Below are 18261 nucleotides of genomic sequence, written 5' to 3' on the forward strand. Positions count from 1 at the left end.
TTCTCTGCAGGCAAGGCAGAGTGAACTGGCATTGTTGTTTTTTTCAAATGTATCTAGTTCATGAATTGACAAATCTTTTATTTGAATGTCTAAAATGTGTGAAATCAAACTAGATGACAGAGTTTCTGTAGTTTAACTGGTAGAGCATGGCAAGCTCAATAAGAAATCTGCAAAATACACACATTCAACTTATAGAGAAAACAGAATGCAACAAATAATGTCCATTTCCCTTCAGAAATGTTTGTAATTGGTGAGTATATTTTCTTCATTAATTCAAAGATTTGAATTATGAGAGAAAGGATCTACTTGAACTCCTACTTATATAAATTCTTAGGTTGCCTATAATATCTTCAGTCTGTTTAATTATTAATTTGTTTTATTTTTATTTGTTTTATTATAAATTATTATTTAATTGTATATTTGTTACATACTGTATGTGAGTGCACAATTTTCAGCAAACTCTGAAAGTGCCAAAATCCAACTAATTCCAGTAAACCTTTAGATTAAAAGGTCATTCTGGTCCTTGAGGGAAACATCTTTGTCAATGGAGGAGCTTTTCTCCTTCAGCTGAATCACAAGTGGCTGTAAAATCTTTTTCTGCTGATGCTCCTTGTAACCTACAGGAAAATGAGATAAAAAACACATGCACAAAATATTTAAGTATTCTAAGGTCAAATTAGATCCTTAATGTCAGTAGATTGATAAACTATCAAGTATAAAACACGAAATATAAAGTTAATTTGGGTAACATAGATACCCAACATGCAATGTTCTGTTCAACATGCTCATTTCCTGTGTGAAGTTAATGAGTAACCACATTACCCCATTTGTCAAAAAGACCACCCCTTCATCCCTTCTATAAATACCCAAATCTTAGTGTTTAACAGCAGAGGACACAGAATGCCTCAATTATCCTACAGGACCTTTGTCCGTTTTCTCAGTTTGTTGGGTTGTCTTGGAATGACCTTTGCTGTTCATCCCAGTGGTAAGAACATTTTTAATTCAATTGAATGGGAACAAGTCACAGATTAATTACAAAACTTTGTCCTGCCACTTGATACCCAGATGCAAAGTACTAAGGTAAGAGGCATCCTTGACCATTCTTTGAGGGTAATCGGAGGATCAGAGGCCAGACGAGGTTCCCATCCATGGTTGGCACGTAACTGTTTAACTTTACAAATTGCATGATAAATTAATGCAATTTTACATTCCAAAAGGCACTGAAGTGTTGGATATATCAGTGTGCAAAAAATCATTCTACTATCATCTGGTGTCTCTTAGGATCAGAGGATCACATTTCTGTGCTGCAGCAATCTTAACAGACCACTGGCTTTTGACTGCTGCTCACTGCTTTGCAAGTGTATCCATGTAGGTCCACTCAATTTATCCATTACTAATCATAACTTTTAAATGTCAACACTTCAATGACTTTCTCTCAAATATAACTGCCTGCCCTAGGGACTTCCTGCACAAGATTGAGGCTGTAGCAGGGGATTTCAACCAAAGAAAAGTTGACAGAGCGAAGCAGAGCTTCCACGTAAAGACTGTAAAGTTCCATGAAAAATATCAACGCTCCTCTCCCATGAGCAACGACATTGCTTTGCTTGAGATCAAAGGATGCATTCACTTTGGCAAGTCATTCTGTGACGTTAACTCAATTTATGTATTTATATATAGTTTGAAAATTATTTTTAGAGATTAACATAATATGTGAGTTTTCTAAGTGATTTTATTAAGCCTGTTTGCCTGCCATACCCTGGTGAGGGGTTTCCACCCAAGACCATGTGTGTTGTTGGTGGATGGGGTCGTATTACTGAGAGTGAGAAGCCATTTGAAAAACATTGAAACAATTAATGCTTGAAATCTCAAATATCTTAAACCATTACTAGGATAAAAGTGAAGAGGTCTGTACTTTATTTAGAAGGGCCACTTCCTTCGGTTCTTCAGGAGGTGCAGCTGGACCTGTTAGAGCAAAGCAAGTGCAAACATGTCCTACAAACACTTAGGTCTGGGCAGAAGACCTTCTCTGTGTGCTGGCCCAGAGAGAGGAGGGAGAGATGCCTGCCAAGTAAGTTGACACTAAAGATGTTCCCCCAACATTAACACTGAATTACAGAATTAACATCCCAAATAGTACTATCACCTATGACACTCAAGTTCAGGTTGGCAAAGATGGTCCAAACTCTTGAAACTGTTTTGAGTTCCTATCTGTCCTCCTGCGCTCCAGGGAGATTCTGGGGGTCCCCTCCTCTGCCCCAGAGCAGATGGACGCTGGGTGGCTGTGGGGGTCATATCATGGGGTAAGGGTTGTGGTCGAAGCTGGAATAACAACAAGAATAAACCCTTGTCCAGAAGAGACTCAGCTGGAGTATTTAATGATGTCTTAATGTTCCTGTCATGGATCAAGTCTAATCTTAGGAAAGGTGGGTATTGTTGTTGAGTTAGAGCTACTTACCTGCTTTTAAACTCCTAGAACTGGTAATGGTTAATAATCGGGTTTAGTAACTGAAAGATTGGCTCTTCAGGAAGACACTTAACCTCATCTCTGTGAGTACAGTGAGTGTACTGCAAGTCACTTTAAATAATGACTACTTGCCTATAGAACTCAACACAGGTGTGGACAGGTCCCTGTGCAGTGTACCTGATGGAGTTGTACCTGGAAGTGAAGGTATCATCAGAAATCCAGCTCACCCAGGTCAAAGCTACAACAACGAGTGAGTCACATCTGAAGTATCTTAGATATTTGCAACCCAAAGACAAAATCTGAAACTTTCACAGCAGTTTATCTTTCATTTTTTTGCCACAGAATGTGTCTGTGGTCCATTCGAGTTGCCGCTGGAGAACATATTCTGCTGGAGTTCCTGGAGTTTGACCTGGAGAATGACACACAGTGCCACAGTGATCATCTGACTGTGTATGTGGATGAAGACAGGCAAATAGGTGAGGGTGGAAAAGAAAAGCAGAAACTATGACTTTGTTGTTGTTCTACCTTCTGCAAGTGGTTGTGAGGTTCTCTGTTTCCTTGTGACCTTGCTCAACAGGTCGATTCTGTGGTGGTCAGCCTTCATCTCCAGTTCTTATTGGTGCAGTTTGTGTCTGATGTAAGCAGCACAAGTGCAGGATTTGCCATCCAATTCAGTGGTGTTGGCAAGGACTACAGTTTTGGTGAGTGGAATCTGTCTGACTGGTTTCTTTTGTTGTGCACCCAACTCTGAAAAACCCTAAAAAGTTCCTTGAAAGTGACAGAATAATGCTTGCGCTCAAGCCTGTTTGGTGAGCTGTTGTGCAGCTGTATAGTAGTGATCACCATACATTGCATGCATGCTTGAAACAACATGCTTGCTTACTGTGTACTTGAATAGCATGCTTGCACAGGCCTGATGATGTTGTTTTCGAGCATTGCCTCATTTACATGTCTGTGTATCCATACAATCCCGTTATTAAAAAAAAACGTTCCACCCTAATTGTGCTCTCCCTAGCAGCACAGGCTGTGCCCAACTGATCTGTTGGTTTCATCACTTGGTCTGCAAGGTGTGTTCATTTCCCCAGTCAGAATGAGAGGCAAACTAACTTTTTCTCAGTAGAATTCTGTTTTCACACTACTGCCGACAGGCTCCTCAGAGAGAGGAGAGCTTATCTCAATGGGACTGTTTCCATAGTTGCATGTCTGCCAGGGGGCCTTCTACCAGTGGTAAGTTAGGAGAAAGTACAAGCTAGGTTCAAATCACAACACTGCTCCCCTTAGTATGACCCTTGCCAGACAGAAATGTGACACTGTGCAGCAACGTCATCGGCCAGGCTCCATTTCACCAGTTTCTCCTTTTGTGTTTGTGCAGGGGCTGAATGTGGAACAGTGGTGCTGTTACAGCCCAAGGGGGCTGTGCGGAGCCCTGCCTACCCGCAAGCCTACAGCAACAACACTCTTTGTCGCTGGCTTATCTATGCCCCAGAAGGCCACATAGTCAAGGTAAAAACAACTCTTTAGCCCTTGTGTTGGCCCAGTCATTGCCTGGTGTCTCCTCTGTCCAGTCGTGACCTCTGTCCGGTCATGAATGCATGCATGCAGTGAGATTGGAAGCTCTGATCGGTTTCACTGCAAGAGAGAATGTGATACTCAATTAGACTCCAAAGAGCGACGCCATGACGTCACTGCAGTCATGTAACGCTGGTTGTTTCCTGCTGTTTACAAAGTGCAATGTAAACTGTTTCAAATTTAGAACCGTTCAGTACAGTAGTTGTAACTTTTGAAAATGCTTTTTTTTTGCCCTAAATGTTATAGTTAAGACATTTACAGTGCCAGAAATCCTAACTTGGCTATGCTATGTTCATAATCATATCACTCTGTTTGCTATATGCTAACATGCTAATTACAATAGAATAACTTCACTATGTTCCTTAAAGCTTGACTTTGACGACTTTGACCTTGAGGAGTCAGAGCACTGCAAATATGATTCAATCACAGTGTTTGGAGACATTGATGACAAGGATGAAATAGGTAAAGTACAAAAACATTATTATATATAACATAACAAAATTTAAGTATTTTATATAATTTATATATAGTTTTATTTGAACTATACTGTGAGGTCAGTAAGATTTTTTTTAAAGCGGACATCGGATGCAAAATTCACTTTTACATGGTGTTTGCATATAAATGTGTCTTAGCAGTGTGTGGACACAACCACCCTACAATGATAAAAATCCATTCACTCCTTTTTTTTTTAAATTCTGAGCAGTATGACAGTATGTAGCAACAGCCAAAAATACATTGTATGGGTCAAAATTATTGATTTTTCTTTTATGCCAAAAATCATTAGGACATTAAGCAAATATCATGTTCCATGAAGATATTTTGTAAATTTCCTACTTTAAATATATCAAAACTTAATTTTTAATAAGTAATATGCATTGCTAAGAACTTCATTTGGACAACTTTAAAGGCGATTTTCTCAACATTTAGATTTTTTTTGCACCCTCAGATTCCAGATTTTCAAATAGTTGTATCTCGGCCAAATATTGTCCTATCCTAACAAACCATATATCAGTGGAAAGCTTTTTTTATTCAGCTTTCAGATGATGTATAAATCTCAATTTCGAAAAATTGACCCTTATGACTGGTTTTGTGGTCCAGGGTCACAAATGATTCGTAAACAATGCAGGTGTTTTGGAGTTGGATTAAAAAGGGAACATACGAGTCTTCATTTCTCCCGACATCAGAGCGGATTAGTTTTGTTTTTGATGGTAACACACCACTGAATACACAAAAAGACAGAAGAGAGGGGTGGAGTGAGCATTAGCTCATTATCATTTTTAAAGAAACATGCACCGAAACGGAGCGCTGTGATCGAGATGTTTAAAAGGGTGTTGTGTTACATGACTGTTGAGGAATTTTAACCAAAGCATGTTGCAGACATTTCATGAAGACCCTAAAGTATCATACCAACTTGTGGAAAATGGGTATCCGATGTCCCCTTTAATGTAATATATGAAATATTATTACAATTCGAAATAAATGCTTTTTATTTGAATAAACACTACTTAAAACTCAAGAAATATTTCTTATTGATATCTATGTTCTGTTATCTAATATATATTTATGGAAACCGTGATAGCTTTTTTTTTTCAGTATTCTTTGATTAATAGAACAGCATTTAAAGATCTTGCACTGCACCATTTTGAGAAAGAGAAATGTAGTCTTTAAGTGCTCTGTTATTATCATTTTTGTGTTTTAAGTGGTTGCATGTGGCGGGAACGTCCCTCCAGCTGTTCTCAGCTATGGTCTCGAAATGCTTCTGCAGTTTAGCACAGACAACACCATCTCCGCCCGCGGTTTCAGTGCCTCCTTTTCTTTTATCAGCGAAAAAGGTGAGAGTCAACATGAGCAAAGAAAAAAGCTCACAGCAGGTGTTCAAATTTCACCCATCCAAACCTGACCCATATGTGTCCCACATGTACAAATAGTATGCCACAGAATAAACACGCAAGCCAACCTAAAAATATTTATACTTCCACCAAAAGATCAACAGTAATGTCAAAAGTTAAAAACATGTTGCAGTCTATATATGTATTAATTTACGTTATTAAACTTAATTTAAAAATAAATGAATAAAGGTTAATTAATATTATGTTATGTATGATATTATATATTTTGTATATGTATAAAATGTATTAAACATAAAATTCATGAATTCATATAAATGTTTTAATTCAACTTTTTCCCTTAATTGTTATGTTAGTAATATAAGTTATAATGAAAATGTTTATATTAAATTAGAAGAGAAGTCGTACCTAATGGTTGGACACCACAAAAATATATTATTATAATTTTTTAAATATATTTTACATAAAATCCTATACTGCAACAAAGACACAATGAATACTGCTTATACAGAACCCAACATACTAGTCTTTCTTTGACAGCACTGAGTTTGTAACCACAGACTTCTGATGCATGAAATGATGACAAAAATGATTCTGATGGCACATTTCCTCACAAATCTCAGAGAAACAGCGTAAGAAGATCAGAGGGAGGAAGTAGATGATGACAGCAGAGTCTCACCACATTTGCAGGCTGGTTTGTGCTGCACACATGCTTGCTTTTGTCCTTTCTGCTGTCCACCATCACATCGACTTTTTTGTTGAGCTCTAAAAGAGTCTCCTTGTCTCAGAGGGACTTTAGAATGCGCGGAATCCAGTTGGAGTCAAAACACAAACATACTGAGTCACAAATGTGGATACGTTTATCTCTGAACAGATTGTGAGGGTGTACCACAAATATTAATGCAAATGTTCTACTGACTTCTCACCTCCGTATGGAATGCCTGACATCTTTGCTGCCTCTGGACTGGACACCCCAAGGACAGCAGTGGATGATGGGAAACTGTTGTGGCACGTAACCATTGGTCTGGGTGCTGGCTATGACTGCAGTGGGACGATCATCCAGTCACAATGGATCCTTTCTGATGCACACTGTGTCTATAACCTGTGAGCAACCAACATGCCAAAAATGTTTTTAAAAGGTTTCTATAGCCATGCACATGTATTATCTTTGGGGGGAAAAAATTCAAACTTATGCATAAACAGTATATTACCTTTTTACAATGATTGACAATTTCTTTGTGGGGAAGAAAGGCATTTAAGACTTTTATCAGTGACAACAAGAGGCTCAAAGAAACGTGAGAAGGACATCGACAGGAACAACACGAAATTGGTTGGAATGTTGTTCTAGGAACGAAAGATTTTGATCAAATTTGCGATTCATTCATATTGTGTCTTAAAGGGATAGTTCACCCAAAAATTAGTATAGAATTTTCATTTTTGGGTGAACTATCCCTTTAACACAAATATCTCTTTCTCAGATCCGTGATGTGATTGGAGTACTGGTACACCCTCATTACAACCCATCCTCTCTCGACTACAATGTGGCTTTGCTTAAGCTGAGCTCTCCGTTAAACCTCAGTGAAAGTACACAGCCTGTCTGTCTACCCTCTGCTGGACAGGAAATCCCACCCTCCCTCCATTGCTGGGCTCTGGTGTGGACCAGCCAAATGTGTACGTCACTCATCTGCCTTCACAAGTTGACCATTGTGATGGTTACACAAAAGTCTGGCTGGGAGGATTTTGATATCTGTGTGTGTGCAAACATGACATTTCACGACTACTTGTTGAATAAATTGAAAGCTGACCTGAACTTTCAGAACTTGAATGTCACTTGAACAACTTCTTTCCTAAAGCATAATTTTAATTTCTCTGTTGCACATTTTGCTCTCTGTGGAGCTTTAGGTGAATGTTATACACTCTTTTTAGCAGGACATGGGCAGTGCAGACCTGAATGGCTAAAAATATCTGTGCTGGCATGAGCGGTGTGTGAACAATGCCACAGAACTAGATTGACACCAACTATGCTATGTGCTGGACTGAGCAGTGGAGAATCATGCATGGTGAGTAGTAACCTACTGTACAGTTAATACTTCCAAGAAGGGAATGTAATTGAAGAAATGCTGACGTCTAGTGGATAGGTTCGATAATGATTCTTGAATTGCTTCCTCAGTTTGATAGGCTCTGTACCAAATGACAGATTTGACGTACACTTGCTGATTTGAAATTACTGTCCAATGTGGAAGTGATCCATGAAGGCGTTATCGGGTACAGAGACTGTGGCTCCATCAGGAAATGCACACTTCACTACATATAATATAGTAGGCAAAAAAATGTACCTGAAAAGAATAGAATGTCCATGTTCAAGGTATTCATAAAACAATTGGTCAAAAGTACAAAGATACTTCCAGTGAGAATCTGAAGTGCGCATCCAACTGACTATCCCATAAGGCGACGAAAGAGATTTGTGAATGGCAGTTGTTAGCTGCAACTGATGCCATACGTAAATCACTTAACAGTGACAACATGACAGATATAGCATGTCCTTATTACATTCATACTATACTGAACATACTTAACTATCACAAAGTAATTGTTCAAAAGAAGTACTTAGAGTGTGTGATTTCTGATACAGCCTATGACTTTCTTTGATGTAACAACAAAACTCTTACCCAACCCATACGACTCAATATGAGAAACAGACCAAATTTTACGTCATTAATTGCCAATTTGCTTATGAGCATGTTACTATGCCATGTCCAAAAATAGTTATTATAAAAAGATATTTTGAAGAATGTTGGTAACCAAACAGCTGTTTAACCACTGTATGGATAAACAAACCCTCAAAAACATTTCTCAAAATAACTTTTTTGTTCCACAAAGACATTTTAGAATGACATGAGGGTGAGTAAATGATGACAGAATCTTTTGGGGTGAACAATCCATACACTGCAAGTTTTGACACGGAATAGCTTACATTTTGTTATGACTTTCTCTGGAATTCCATCTCACTCTAGATTCACTGGACCACTGGACCTATTGTTTGTCTAACAAACACGCCTGGTGTTGTTCTGATGGGAGTGAAGAGTTGGGGAGAACCTTGTGGTGGAATTCACAAGTCTGCGGTATATTCTTCAGTACCAGCCACCATGCACTGGATCTCACAGCATTTAGACCTGGAGTGAAAACCTCACATATTAGCAACCACTTGTGCTGTATAGATTTGTTGTTTACTTACTAGCATATATAGTTTTTGTTAAAAAAAAAAAGAAAGAAAAACTGTTAGCAGAATTCAGTATATGTTTGTTTCTAAAGTCTTCTGAAACATAATTTATTTAGATTTTTTTTAACCAAGATCACCTTTGCTAACTTGAATAAAAATATTTTTAAACTTCAAAAAATATCAGGCATTTCTGTTCCTACTCAAATGGCCTTAGCCTAATGTACTGTATTTGAGGGGTTTCCTTGACCCATCCTGCTGAATGTGTTGTCATGCAGTGATCCCACACCATTCACAGAAACACATGAACAAAACATTGTGTGCATCTTATAATATTGGTTCTTTCCTATAATGTACAGTTGACTGAATGCTCTGTGACCTTTTGCCTGGTTGTTAAAAAGTGCCTTTTGAGGCACCTTTACTTTATATAATGTAATTTATAATACCCCTGGCCCGTATGTTTTTTTTTTTTGTGTGTGATTTTGTATATTTTTGTATACTTGTTGCTAATCCTAATAAAAAAAAAAATAAATTAAAAATTAAAAACCTGGAACCTCAACCGAGGTGGTACTAAAAAAAGTACCAGGTACTGTACCCAGTGGAAAACCCCCCAAAAGTGAGCCTTACCGTGCCATACCATGCAGTGGAAAAGCACCATTAGTGAAGCTGTTGCCCATCATAAAACACGGAGGGCCATTTATCTCCTCAACAAAAGCTGTGTCATTGAACAAAATAACATCTCATCAACTTCCAGTCACACAACATTCTTTGAAAACCCTCATCGTAAATACAATCTCTGAGGGAATCATGCCATAAAGGCTTTTGAAAAGCAGCTGTTGTTTCTTACAACAGTGCTTTTCAAGTAAATATGAGCCATAATGAAGATACTGGGACTCGTGACCTGTATCGATTGGTAGGTGACTTCAACAAATGCTCCTGCCAGTTCTGATTTTACAACACATGACAGTGATGTGTGAGGATTTGAGTAACAGGTTTTTGAGTAAAGACACATACACTCTTAAATATAAAGGTGCTTCAAAAGGTTCTTCAAGCGATGCCATAGAAGAACCATTTTTGGTTCCACAAAGAACCATTCAGTCAAAGGTTCTTTAAAGAACCATCTCTTTCTTACCTTTTTATAATCTGAAGAACCTTCTTTGACCCCAAAGAACCTTTTGTGAAACAGAAAGGTTCTTCAGATGTTAAAGGTTCTTTATGGAACCATTTAGACAAAAAGGTTCTTCTATGGCATCGTGAAGCACCTTTATTTTTAAGAGTGTACATTATAGCATTATTAACATTTCAAAATAATTTTCAACCATTTTGTCCTTCTGCATCAAATCAAAGTGTTTCAGTGCACTCAGTTCGCTGACTAATGCTATGCAAGTAATTTCTTTGATTAATCAAACCGTTAAATGAGATTTCCAATATGTCCTAGATGACTGAGAGCTGAATGATTGCTTGCGTGGCTGTGTAAGTCTCCTCTTGCCATCAATATTCAAGCACAGTGATTCATTATTCAGATTGCAGAGCACACAGAGTTCAGAGGCATGTTGATACAGATTTGAGGCATTCATAAGAGTGGTGCACCTGCAGAGACTCGACTAAAGACTAAGATTTAACCAGAGCTTGATGTTGCGGTGGCAGAAAACACATTTTCGCCATGAAGTGCTCTTCTGGACACTGTGGAAAAAAAGAACAAAAAAGCCTGCTCATTTGAATATTCTATTCCTATTGGCTGGATCCACTGCGAGGCCTACTCCAATTGGCTGCATTTCATTAACTCCATACTCTTCTACTATCAACTGGCCTTGGTGCAAAGGTTGGAATACAGGAAAGAAATGAACTGTGAACAAATTCTATCTCACATACAGTGAACCCTGACCATACAGTACAGTAGAGGAAAAGGACTGCAGCATGGATCAAGTGCTAGTGAGCAGTTTCTCTCTTTTTAAATTTACTGCACATTCCCTGTTTTCTTCTTCACTGCTTTGCAAAAAGCAATTAGCACCTTCCCTTTTCTCCCTGTCAGTCTCACAGTTGTCTGTTTAACTTATTCTGGCTCGAATGACAGCAGTGGAAAGAAGGTGAGAGGTAATTACAGGCATATGCAGGTTATCAACACAATGCTGAAAGTAGCACAATCTGCCAATAGTTTATAGGCTTTGTAAGTTGTTCTGTATATTGTCAAATGTTTAGACACATCTTCTCTCTTTTTCTTATTATTACTATTTTACCGTTTTAGAAAAATAGTCAAGTCATCAAAACAAATGCAAATATCGAAATTATGTGGACTCATGCATTAAAAACAACAGAAAAAAGTAAAATATAATATATAATACATTTTATCATTAAAGTTTATATTAATTTGAAAATTAGTTTATATTTTTATATTTATATTTTAAATACATATTTTATCTACATTTTGTGTACAAAACTATATAATAATTCTATAGAATAATAAATAATTGATAGCAATAGTCATTGAAATATTGCAAGTATGGGAATTATGTAGTGTTGAAATGTTAAATAATCATATTATATTATATTAAATAATACATTAATTTAACATTCTCTAGTCCTAAAACAATTTACAATATATGTACTCCATTGTTTTGTATGATGCAATGTATTCAGCCACTAGAGGGCAATGTCTTATTATTTTAAGATTGCTCTATAACAAATGCATGACCTGTATACACAATGAATTTTAAAATATTTAAATGCTTCAGATGCTGAATATATTTCCTTACTGACATTTACAGGGCAGTTTGCTCCTCGACCTGATAAAAAATCTGAACCCAAAGTGCAGAAGTTCAGACATGTGGGCATGATTGCTGGTGGAACAGGTAATGTTGGATATATTTTGAATGGGCTCCAAAGTATTCTTAGTAGGTTTCCAGGCATTGCTGCAAAGATAATTCATCTAAATATGTATTAGCTGAAGATGACACATTCATTCTTTCAGGCATCACTCCAATGCTGCAGCTGATCAAGAGTATAACCGCAGATCATGCTGACAACACCAAGTGTTCTCTTATATTTGCCAACCAGGTCAGTCACATTTATGACGAAATATTCATTAAGCAGATAAATAAATAAGCAATACTGTAAATGGAATTCATTATGTGTTTGGAGATTAAACATAGTAAACAATATATTTTTGACAATGAAATTTGGGCCCTAATGTGACATACTAATTAATTAGATACAGAAATAGTATTTTTGTATTGCTTTTCAGTAACAAGCCTTATAGCACGGAAGCCTGCGCAGCGCTCGTTCCCTTATCTCAGGGAACCAAGGTTATGTTAGTAACTGGAGCGTTCCCTTTATAACTGTCTCTCCCATTGCATTGACACCCTTATGGGGAATGTGTCCAATAGCGCGTGCTATAAGCAAGTGCAGAATGAAGCCGCTCTATGAGCCCAACCCCGGAACAGCCCCCAAGTTGGCACAGTATGAGGGCAAGGCGGATTCAATCTCTCTCTCTTGTTCACATTCTTCATTAAAAGACCTTCAGAATGATGTATGATTTGTTGGAATCAGCTGAAAAATGACTGAGCTACACCCGTTTGATGTCGATAGAGTCAGCAGTCAATTTTGAGAAAAATCAAGTTAAAGTTTTTTGAAGGTTCCAAAACAAAATCACAGAGCAACGTTGCATCTTTTCCTCTACTTATTTTCTTAATAATAATTACTATAGTAATAATCATAATATAGCTATTTTGTATTTTATCTTTGTTATTAGAACAGATGCAAAAAAAAAACAAACAAAGAAAACAGTAGAATATAAGAAAGAAACCAATAATGCATTACCTTTTTCATTTTACAAATAAACAAAAGCATTCAAGTAAGAAAACTACTATTTTTTATTAAAACTACAAAAGCAGTTCAATCAAGAGCAGCAAGTGATTCCCTCTTTTCTTTTATTGCTAGATCAACATTAATGAGACAGACGGCCAATATATTAAGACCTACTGTAATGCACGGATCTAATAGAATGTTACACATCAGATGTTTTTCCCCAACAATTCTCCAAACCTTCACTTAAAACATAACAGATTATGTTTGCGTGAACACTTAACATTAAATATTCCACTCTCATGAATGGAGATAAGCACTGAAATTACATAAAGTCATTACGCAGAAGTTAAACCAAAATTATAGAGAACAATGATCAATGATGCGCACTTACTTCGACATTGTAAGAAAACGGTAAGATTTGCACGTTTCCTTTTTAAAATAATTTGTCAATGACGCGCAGAGTCAGACAATTGTATTTACACTGCAATAAACATAGGCCTATATTTTCCACTAAAAATAGCTAAAAGATGTTCACCTTATCAGCAAAACTGCATTCATTTAATTTTATTTGATTAAATTAAATTTTTTTAAAACAAAATAGTATTGGGCCAGTGAAAATGAATGAGATCAACTCTATTCTAAATTATTTTTCTGAGAACTATTTTAAACAGTTTTTTTTATGGATATTTTGATATATTTATTCTAAAACATAAGGGTACCGGATGATTTTTAGCAATAAAAATTAATGGGTGTATGGCACAAATGGCATTTTTAGTCCGCATGTAATATTTCCTTAATGTCTTGTACATTTGACGGTGTTAAACATGGTGTCACGTGGATGGGAATATGCATGTAAATAATATGCAGATGAGGTTATGCATAGTAAAACTTTATAAATCCCAGTCAGGGGAAGATAGTGCGTAGGTGCATCTCCACCCCGACTCCACCCAGAAATCACCATATATGGAGCTTTCAACGCCTAGTTTTACTATGCATAACATCATCTGCATATCATTTTCACGTATATTCCCATCCACGTGACACCATGGTTAACACCGTTAACATTAAGGAAATTATGGAAATATGATATATGGACAATAAATGCCATTTGTGCCATACACAATTTTTATTGCTAAAATCATCCAGTATCCTTATGTTTTAGCATAAATATATCAAAATCCATAAAAACAAAACCGTTTAAAATAGTTCTCAGAGAAATATTTTAGAATAGAGTTGATCTCATTCTTTTCCACTGGCCAAATAGTATTTCAATTGTTTTAAACAATTCAAATCAAATGTAATGTATGCAGCTATTTAATTATTCTAATATTTAATTATTTTAGCTATTTTTAGCCTATATTTATTGCAGTGTAAATAGAATTGACTCTGCGCGTCACTGACTAAGTAGTCTATTTTAAAAAGGAAACATGCAAATTATAATTTTCTTCAAGTTGTATCCTTCAAATACAGTGGTATTTTTTAAAAAGTTGTGGAGATGCCTTCGCACGGCATCAACACATGCAGCTGTGGTTGTACAGTAAGCTATTATTGGACCTATTCAAACCAGACATTGGACCGTCCAGCAGTGTCTGCCATAATATCTAAGTAAGTGCGCATCATTGATCATTGTTCTTATTAAAAATCTCATAACATGAGATCTGCAGTTTAGTTTAAAGATGAAATATTGTGCACATATAGCACTCCTCGCTGTCATTAAAACATAGCATGACACAGGAAAAGTGATCCACTAAATAAGTCTAAATTCATATCATTTTTGTTTAACCTCTGCGTAATGACTTTATGTAATTTCAGTGCTTATCTCCATTAACGAGAGTGGAATAGTTAATGTAAATGTGTATATCGAAATGAAAAGTTTAAAATCGTTGTTTACTTCATTACTTTTCTCACTCCAGGAAAAAAAAGAGTGCGGACGCATGTTCTAGAGCAGGGGTGCCCAAACTCGGTCCTGGAGGGCCGGTGTCCTGCAGAGTTTAGCTCCAACCCTAATCAAACACACCTGAACCAGCTAATCAAGCTCTTATAGGCATACTAGAAACTTAAAGGCAGGTGTGTTGAGGCAAGTTGGAGCTAAACTCTGCAGGACACCGGCCCTCCAGGACCGAGTTTGGACACCCCTGTTCTAGAGAATGTCCGTACATATTTACGCCAAGTTTATTTTTTTTATAAATCCCTATTCCCTATTGCGTACACAATTTCTATGCCCATTTTGTGCGTACGCAACATTTATAAATGAGACCCCTGGTCAATCCTCACTTCCCCACAGCTGCTTGCAGATTGTTGCTCAGCAGCCCGTAAATGTTCCCCTCGTCGTTTTGTCGGCCAAAAAAAGAGGAAAAGCACATAACAGTCTGCCGATGGAGGAGCAGAACTCCACCATCCTCTCAGCTTGAGTTCTTTCCACCACATCCATCCTCCTGGCCATGCGCATGATGTCGCTGTAGATACCTAAAGACAGTTCCTCGAAGTTCTTTCCGGCAGATGAAAAACCCGGACCAGGGGTTCTTGCTCGGCTGATCCAACACGGTCCAGACCCAGTGGGCACCGAGCAGGATCTTCTGTTCTGGGGTCATGGCCGTGCAGTTGATTCAGCAGGCTGCTGCGCTGGATGTAGGTCATCAGAAAGATCTCACTTAGGGTTGAAGGACTTGGGTGGAACTTGTTCTCCGGGTCCCTGAAAAGCAGATACTCCTTTGTTCTGGATGAGATCTGGATGAGATACTCCTTTGTTCTCTGATGCAGTCATTAAAGAGGTGGATGAGGTCTGCCGAGGTGGTTTTAAGCCCACAAGGTTCTGAAAAAGCTGGTTTTGGCTTCATACTGGAGATCTGTTTGCTTCATTCCAGCTGGTCTAGTTCAAAGTGTGGTTTCCCTTATACACTGAAAATATTGATACATAATTATAATACTGCATTTTCCATTTACTGTTTCTTCAAACTTTGCTTTAACTCACCAAAAGTCAGAATCAAAATAAATAAAATTGAACAGAAAAAAAAAAAATCAAAATTAAAAGAGAAACTATTTTTAATACTACTTTATATATTAATTCATTTTTTAAGAAATTTATATTTTTATTCAGCAAGGATGCAAATAGATTAAAAGAGACTTTGTAATGTTTACATTTTTAAAACTGAATAGTTTTAAACTGAATAGTTTTACACTGTCAGTAAGTTAAAAAAAAATGACATTAATGCTGTTTTTAACTTTTTTTTTTTACATTTTGAACTGTATTGAACTGTACAAGAGACTTCTTAAAAAAAAAAAATACAAAAATACTTATTAATATTATTCAAAATAAAATAGTTGTCAAAAACATGACAGTTTGTTACAATAAAATAGCGGTCAATGGACACTGACGTAAAATGTTGCCAGGTAAAATAACTCACCAATATTATTCTTTCCTTGGTATCGGTTGAGAGTGAACCTGCGGGCGGATTTTTCTTCTCTTCTTTGGAGTCCTGTTAAGATAAGTATGCTCATTTCAAGCTCAGCCGTCATATAAGGACCTCCCAAAGTTTGTCGGTTGGGTCATGGGACACATTGGACACGTAGGACACTGGACAAGTCGTCATACACGGCATAAAGCCCCTTACTACAACAAACCCCTTTTAACTCTTGGGGTGGATTTAACAGAGGTATAGCAAGCAAACAACCATTTCTGCTTGAAAAAACAAACTGCTTTTAACAAGCTTTGAAAAAAGATGAAGTAAAACAGCCTAAGAAAATGACAAAGTGTTCGTCAAACAGAAGGATTTACTCACATCCAGTTCCACTGGCTATATGAATACAATATTTTAAGAAAAACACAATGGTTGAGGTAGATGATTTCATCTATTGACAGAAAGGCTTTGTGAAAAGTGCATATTACATAAAATAATTTTTTTGTTTGCTCTTTAACTCAGATCTGATTGTCATACAGTACATTATAACCTCATAACGCATCAAAAATAATTAGTAATACAATAACAAAAATAGTAGAGTTGTGTTCTTGAGCTGAATTATGTAGGATTGTGTTACACATTTCAGGTCCTGAAGCTTTGAGGGTGAGGTGGGTTAGGTTGAGGTATGCTCTCGGCGGTACGGTGGAGTTAATGCGGCGCAGGCCGATCACACTATGGCGGTCTGGCTGCGTCTCATTCCTCTCAGCAGCTCGTCTCGGCTGAGTAAGTACTGTAAGTGAGAGGAGGTGAGGGTGTCAGGATTAGTGTGAAGCTCTGCATAAGTTAAACCTAGTTAAGCAGAGTTAAACCTAACTTTTCAATAACAGTTAGATATGTGACACTAGGGCTGGGTGAGATGCTGAATATTCACTTTGATCATTTTGCTTAAAAAAAAAAAATTAATTTTAAGCAATGTGAATATTGCAGTTTTAAAATGTGATTTTTATTTGGCCATTAAGTGTATCATGGACCTTTTTAACATTTCCGGTGTTTTCAAAAGCAAAACTTTTTTTAAACAACTGTTATATTGGTGCATATAAATACAAAATATAAATATAATTTCCCCTTAATAATAGTTTCATCAGAATGATGAGTCTTACTACTTCTACTACTAAATATATAATAATAATAAATACTATAAGTAGTATCAGTTAGAGCAATATATGTAAACTATTATTATTATATAAATTTATATACATATTTTAGTTACATTTCATTTGAAACTACAGCAATATTCACATTGCTTAATTATATAGTTTTTATTTAAAAAATTTGTAAATGTATCATTTTATATATACTGTATATTTCAGTTAACAAACTATTAGAATAATAATTTGTTAACAGGCACTGTAGAGTTAAAAAAAAAAAAAAACAGTAAGTTATCTACTTACTGTGAGGTTGTTAATTCTCCTGGATAAGGCCTCGATCTGCATCCCTGATTCTTTAGTGTGCAACAGCTGAAAAACCAAGATATCCATCAAATATATTGACATAAATAATGTAAGTTCATATTCATCTTTTGGTCATAGTTAAGTACAAATATATTTATTAATAGAAGGAATATTAAGCAGAAGCAACGGGTGATAATGAAGTGCAGATATTGTAAAGAGAGAGAAATGTATATTAGAATGTACCTGCACATGTGCATGAAAGTCCTCTCCCAGCATGCACTTCTCCACGTTGTGAAAATGGGTGTTTGGTGGTGGCCAGATGCATGGATGACAGCAGGTTAATGTGTAATGTTTGCAATGTCATTTTTCAAAGTTTGTTATTAAACATTTGTTGCAAGATTATTTATTTTTGAAATCATAAACAGCCAAGAAAACATTCATCAAGCAAAAAAAAAGGACAATTATAAAATAAAGGAGGGGGGGGGGGGGATAGCCATTCTGTGTGTTAAAA

General features: G+C 36.6%; 2 pseudogenes; one reads left to right on the forward strand and one right to left on the reverse strand.

Moving 5' to 3' along the window:
- The first annotated feature begins 1987 nt into the window (after window positions 1–1987).
- LOC107701217 (ovochymase-2-like) lies at window positions 1988–9076 on the forward strand (annotated as a pseudogene).
- A 5996-nt stretch (window positions 9077–15072) lies between these two features.
- On the reverse strand, window positions 15073–18253 carry LOC107701087 (rab15 effector protein-like; annotated as a pseudogene).
- Window positions 18254–18261: the final 8 nt, after the last annotated feature.

This window comes from Sinocyclocheilus anshuiensis, unplaced genomic scaffold (assembly GCF_001515605.1).
Source record: "Sinocyclocheilus anshuiensis isolate Anshui unplaced genomic scaffold, SAMN03320099.WGS_v1.1 scaffold1423, whole genome shotgun sequence".
NCBI lineage: Eukaryota > Metazoa > Chordata > Actinopteri > Cypriniformes > Cyprinidae > Sinocyclocheilus > Sinocyclocheilus anshuiensis.